The sequence below is a fragment of the Suncus etruscus genome, chromosome 5 (genome assembly GCF_024139225.1).
Source record: "Suncus etruscus isolate mSunEtr1 chromosome 5, mSunEtr1.pri.cur, whole genome shotgun sequence".
Taxonomy (NCBI): domain Eukaryota; kingdom Metazoa; phylum Chordata; class Mammalia; order Eulipotyphla; family Soricidae; genus Suncus; species Suncus etruscus.
The window spans coordinates 51643853-51650246 of record NC_064852.1 but is presented as its reverse complement, the minus strand read 5'-3'; the positions used below and the strand labels follow the sequence as shown (position 1 = coordinate 51650246).

The 6394-nt window shown below is 39.3% G+C and overlaps 1 non-coding gene across 1 annotated transcript; it reads right to left on the bottom strand.

Annotated features, from left to right (window-relative positions):
• Window positions 1–5149: 5149 nt before the first annotated feature.
• Window positions 5150–5256, bottom strand: LOC126010539 (U6 spliceosomal RNA). The gene has a single exon (XR_007496563.1). It is a non-coding gene; the product is annotated as a U6 spliceosomal RNA (small nuclear RNA).
• Window positions 5257–6394: the final 1138 nt, after the last annotated feature.

Below are 6394 nucleotides of genomic sequence, written 5' to 3'. Positions count from 1 at the left end.
TTGTCTCTGAGGATTGTTACAAAAATGACTTATTTTTCTTAAAACCCATAGATGAGTGAGACTATTCTGCATCTCTCTCTCCTTCTAACTTATTTCACTCAGCATGATAGGTTGCATGTACATCCATGTATAGGAAAATTTAATGACTTTATCTCTCCTGATGGCTGCATGATATTTCATTGTGTATATATACCACAGTTCCTTTAGCCATTCATCTGTTGAAGGGCATATTGGTTGTTTCCAGAGCCTGGCTATTGTGAATAGTGCTGCAATAAATATAGGTGTGAGGAAGAGGTTTTGTATTGTATTCTTGTATTCTTAGGATATATCCCTAGGACTGCAATAGCTGGGTTGAATGGGAGCTCAATTTCCAGATTTTGAAGGAATCTCCATATTGCTTTCCATAGAGGCTGTACTAGGCGGCATTCCCACCAGCAGTGGATAAGAGTTCCTTTCTCTCCACATTGCCGCCAGCACTGATTGTTCTCATTCTTTGTGATGTGCGCCAATCTCTGCAGTGTGAGGTGGTATCTCATCATTGTTTTGATTTTCATCTCCCTGATGATTAGTGACAAGGAGCATTTTTTCATGTGCCTTTTGGACATTTTTTTTTTTATCAAAGTGTCTGTTCATTTCTTCTCCCCATTTTTTTATGTGATTAGATGTTTTTTCTTGTAAAGTTCTGTCAGTGCCCTGTATATTTTGGAGATTAGCCCCTTATCTGAAGGGTGTAGGGTGAATAGTTTATCCCACTCGGTGGGTGACTCTTGTATCCTGGGCACTATTTCTTTTGAGGTGCAGAAGCTTCTCAGTTTAATGTATTCCAATCTGTTGGTCTCTGCTTCCACTTGTTTGGAAATTGCAGTTTCCTCCTTGAGGATGCCTTTAGACTCAATGTCATGGAGTGTTTTACGGATGTGTTGTTCTATATACCTTATGGTATTCAGTCTGATATAAAGATCTTTAATCCATTTGGATTTTACCTTTGTACATGATGTTAACTGGGGGTCTATGTTCGCTTTTTTGCAAGTGGCTAACCACTGCTGCCAGCACCACTTGTTGAAGAGATTTTCCCTGATCCACTTAGGATTTCTTGCTCTTTTGTCAAAAATTAGGTAATTGTATGTCTGGGGAATGTTCTCTGAGAACTCAAGCATATTCAACTGATCTGAGGGTCTGTCTTTATTCCAATACCATGCTGTTTTGATAACTATAGCTTTGTAGTACAGTTAAAAGTTGGGGAAAGTAATGCCTCCCATTTTCCTTTTCCCTAGGAGTGCTTTACCTATTCGAGGGTGTTTATTGTTCCAGATGAACTTCATAAGTGTTTGATCCACTTCTTTGAAGAATGTCGTGGGTATTTTTGAGGGGATCGCATTAAATCTGTATAATGCTTTGGGGAGTAGTGCCATTTTAATGATGCTAATCCTGCCAATCGATGAGCACGGTATGTGTTTCCATTTCCGTGTGTCCTCTCTTATTTCTTGAAGCAGGGCTTTATAGTTTTCTTTGTATAGGTCCTTCCCGTCTTTGGCCAAGTTGACTCCAAGATATTTGAGTTTGTGTGGCATTATTGTGAATGGGATTGCCTTCCTGACTTCCATCTCTTCCCTATCATTATTGGTGTATAAAAAGGCCATTGATTTCTGTAGGTTAATTTTGTAGCCTGCCACCTTGCTATATGAATCTATAGTTTCTAGAAGCTTTTTCATAGAGTTTTAGGGTTTTCTAAGTAGAGTATTATGTCATCTGCAAACAATGAGAGCTTGACTTCTTCCTTTCCTATCTGGATTCCCTTGATATCTTTTTCTTGCCTGATTGCTATAGCAAGAACTCCCAGTACTATGTTGAAAAGAAGTGGTGAGAGTGGACAGCCTTGTCTTGTACCAGAATTTAGAGGAAAGGCTTTTAGTTTTTCTCCATTGAGGATTAATATTTGCCATTGGCTTGTGGTAGATGGCTTCAACTAGATTGAGAAAGGTTCCTTTCATTCCCATATTGCTGCAAGATTTGATCAAGAATGGGTGTTGGACCTTATCAAATGCTTTCTCTGCATCTATTGATATGATCATGTAGTTTTTATTTTTCTTGTTGTTGATGTTGTGTATTATGTTGATAGATTTACAGATGTTAAACCATCCTTGCATTCCTGGGATGAAACCTACTTGGTCATAGTGTATGATCTTCTTGATGCATTGGATCCTATTTGCCAGGATTTTGTTGAAGATCTTTGCATCAGCATTCATCAGAGATATTGGTCTGTAATTTTCTTTTTTGGCAGCGTCTCTGTCTGGTTTTGGTATCAATTTGATATTGGCCTCATAAAAGCTGTTTGGGAGTGTTCCCCTTTTATTCAATTTCATGGAAGAGCTTGGCTAGGATTGGTAGTAGCTCCTTGAAAGATTTGAAAAAATTCATTAGGAAAACCATCTGGACCTGGGCTTTTCTTTTTGGGCAGATGTTTGATTACAGTTTCAATTTCCTCAGTAGTGATGGGGGTGTTTAGATATGCTACATCCTCCTTACTTTAATGTGGAAGGTTATGTGTCCAAGAATTTTTCCATTTCTTCTAGGTTCTCATGTTTAGTAGCATAAAGTTTCTCAAAGTAATCTCTGATGACCCTTTGGATCTCTGCAATTTCTGTTGTGATCTCCCCCTTTTCATTTCTAATACAGATTATCAGATTTCTCTCTCTCTCTTTCTTTGTGAGTTTTGCCAATGGTCTATCCTTCTTGTTTAATTTTTCAAAGAACCAGCTACTGCTTTCGTTGATCTTTCGGATTTTTTTTTTGTTTTTCACTTCATTGAGTTCTCCTTTCAGCTTTGCTATTTCCTTCTGTCTCCCTATTTTTGGTTCCTTTTGTTGCTCATTTTCTAATTTTTTGAGCTGCATCATTAAGTTATTCAGGTATGCTCCTTCTTCCTTCCTGATGTGTGCTTGTAGAGCTATAAATTTTCCTCTCAGGACCACTTTTGCTGTGTCCCATAGATTCTGGCACTTTGTGTCTTCATTATCATTTTTTCCAGGAAAGTTTTGATTTCCTTTTTTATTTCATCTCGGACCCATTGGTTTTTCAGTAGCAGAGTGCTTAATTTCCAATTGTTAAAGTTTTCTTCTGTGTGGCTTTGCATTTCACATCTAATTTCAGAGCCTTGTGGTCAGCAAAGGTAGCCTGCAAAATTACTATCCTCTTGATTTTATGGAGGTATATTTTCTGTGTCAGCATATAGTCTATTCTGGAGAATGACCCATGTACATTGGAAAAGAATGTGTATCCAGTTTTTTTGGGTTGGAGTGTCCTGTATATATCTACTATTCCTCTTTATTTCATAACTCTTTTCAGGGCAGTATGTTTTTGTTGGGTTTCAGTCTGGTTGACCTATCAAGTGTTGATAGGGCCATGTTGAGATCTCCCACATGATCGTGTTATTATTGATTTCTTCTTTCAGATTTGTCAGTAATTTTATTAGATAATTTGCTGGTCTCTCATTGGGTGCATATATGTTTAATAGTGTGATTTCTTCCTGTTGCACATATTTCTTGATTAGTACATAGTGTCCATCTTTGTCTCTTACCGCTTTTCTGAGTATAAAGTTGGTGTCATCAGAAATTTATATGGCCACCCTAGCTTTTTTGAGGGTGTTGTTTGCTTGGATGATTTTTCGCCAGCCTTTGATTTTGAGTCTGTGATTGTTCTGACTATTCAGATGTGTTTCTTGTAGGCATCAAAAAGTTGGATTCATCTTGAGTACTTTTTCCATTGCCTGTTCATTTGTCTTAAGGTTCTTTCCAATTTCTTCTGTTGTGTTGAGATTTTCTGCATCTCATCTTCCAGTACTCCGATTCTCTCCTCAGCTGCTGATACCCTGTTGGCAAGGCTATCCATTGAGGTTTTCAATTGAGCAACCATGTTTTTCAGATCTGTTATTTCAGTTTGGAGTTTTCTGATTTCTGTCTTTGTGTTCTTTTCAGATCAATCAATGCCTTTTTTGAGTTCTATGAACATATTCCATATTTCTATTCTGAACTCCTTATCTGAAAGGTTAATCAGGTGGTTGGAATTTATTAGGTCATCCGAGCTTTCATCTTCATTCTCTGTGGATGGTGTTTGCCTGCGAGGTTTCCCCATTGTCACACTTGTAGTGTGGTTTTTCCTGTGTGTTGTTGTGGGGTTCATTGGTTAGAAAGAATGTGCGGCCGGGAAGTGAACTCTTCTGCTGTCTCTAGTTAACAGTCCTCAGAGTGAACAAAGGCACAGCAGGGCAGAGCCTCCACAGGCCAGAGATATCAGCTTATTGGACAGCGACCCCTGCAGTCAGAATGTACTTACTCAGCAGTTTCAAAATGCAGTTTTTTTGGGGGTGCGCTCCCTAGGCCTCTGAGGGAACCTTCGTGGATTCAGAAGCACATGCAGACAGGCTTAGAAGAAGTTTCCCCTGAAGTCCTCAGAGTAAACAAAGGCACAGCAGGGTGGAGCCTCCACAGGCCAGAGACCTCAGCTTATTGGACAGTGACCCCCGCAGCCAAAATGTACTTACTCAGCAGCTTCAAAATGCAGTTTTTTTGGGGGTGCACTCCCTAGGCCTCTGAGGGAACCTTCATGGATTCAGAAGCACAGGCAGACAGGCTTAGAAGAAGTTTCCCCTGAAGTCCTCAGAGTGAACAAAGGTTCAGCAGGGCGGAGCCTCCATAGGCCAGGAACCTCAGCTTATTGGACAGCGACCCCCACAGCCAAAATGTACTTACTCAGCAGCTTCAAAATGCAGTTTTTTGGAGGTGTGCTCCCTAGGCCTCTATGGAAACTTTTGAGGATTCAGAAGCACAGGCAGACAGGCATAGAAGAGGTTTCCCCTGAAGTCCTCAGAGTCCTTTAAACTCTTTTCTATAGAACCTGGATTTATCCACATATCTAATAAATGCACTAAGGATACTGTTTCCCAATCATTCCAGTAACACTGTTCCTAAAACACACATTGTTTCTAACCTAACATAGGCCATTTCTACAAGTTCAAGGTAATATTTTATTGTAGATTTATTTGCATTTCTGTAAAGATAAACTGTAATAAGCATATTCTCACATGCCTGTTATCATATCTCTATGTCTTATGTGTCAAGTGTCTGATTTGTTCTTTCCCTCATTGTTTTTTAAAAATATGGAATGCTTCACAAATTTGCGTGTCATCCTTGCACAGGGTCCATGCTAATCTTCTCTGTATCATTCCAATTTTAGTATATGTGCTGCTGAAGGGAACACACTTTCCCTCATTTTCAATAGAGTTGTTTTTATTTTCTTGCTACATTTTTTTAATTTAATATCTTTATTTTTTTACAGAATTATTTATGGTACATAGTGTCGTTGAATGAGGGGCACTCCCACCCCCAGTGCTGTCCTCCCTCCACCCCCATTTCCAACATGCATCTCATATCTCCATCCTTTTTCCTCCAGAATACTAATGCAACTGGTCTCCACTTTAAGCTTGTTGTAGATTATCTATTCTGTTGTCATTTGTGATAAAAAGGATAAGAACAAAAAAAAGGAAGAAGAGAAAAAATAATTTGGCAGCAACTACCAAAAAAAGAAAGAAAAAAAAGGGGGGAAAGCACCCGGCTAATAAGAAAAAAGAAAAAGAAATATATAACCATAGGAGTGAAAAGGGAAGATTAAAGTAGAGGAAAGAAGAGAAGAAAAATAAAGTAAAAAACTAACAAATCAAAGCAAAACAAGAAAAAGAAGGGGTTCTGGAGTGGCAGGGTTTGGCATTCCCTTCACTTTATTTTTTTTCCCATAGGCACAGTAAGCATTGGGGGAGAATGGGAATTCCTGTGGCCGAAGAGATTCAGGGCCTCTCCATCCTTGAAGCATATCATCATGGAATCAACCTCTGGCTCCATAGATACTCATTATCTCATCCCAAGGGCTTTTTATGTGGTGCCAGGAAACTTTCCTCTAAGTTGTGGGTGAGAAAATGAGGCCACTGTAGCCAGTGGTCTTGGCAGTTGCTCAGGTCCTAGGATAGGGTCTAGGTTAGATTCTTTATGGTTCCTAAGGTTCTGTTCCATCATTGTTGTTGTGTTCAGGCTTCTGTAACAGATGCTCCCTGTTTTCATTCAGTCCCCAAGCTGAAATATAGGATATTATTATGGATCTAAGTGTTCAGCTCAGTCTCTGTTGTCCAAGTTGGGCCTCTGCAATAAGAAATCCTTTTTTTTTTTTTTAAATAAGAGTTCTGGTCTACAGTCTAGGGCAGGGTTTTCCTTATCGGTCCCATGGAAAGTTCTGCCAAGTCGCAGCTGTCAAAGTCAGTTTTCTGTACATGGTGCTCTTATTTTTCGCAGTTCAAAGGACAGTACATCTTCTGATTTCCATTCAGTGTTAGGTGAGGTGATAAGAC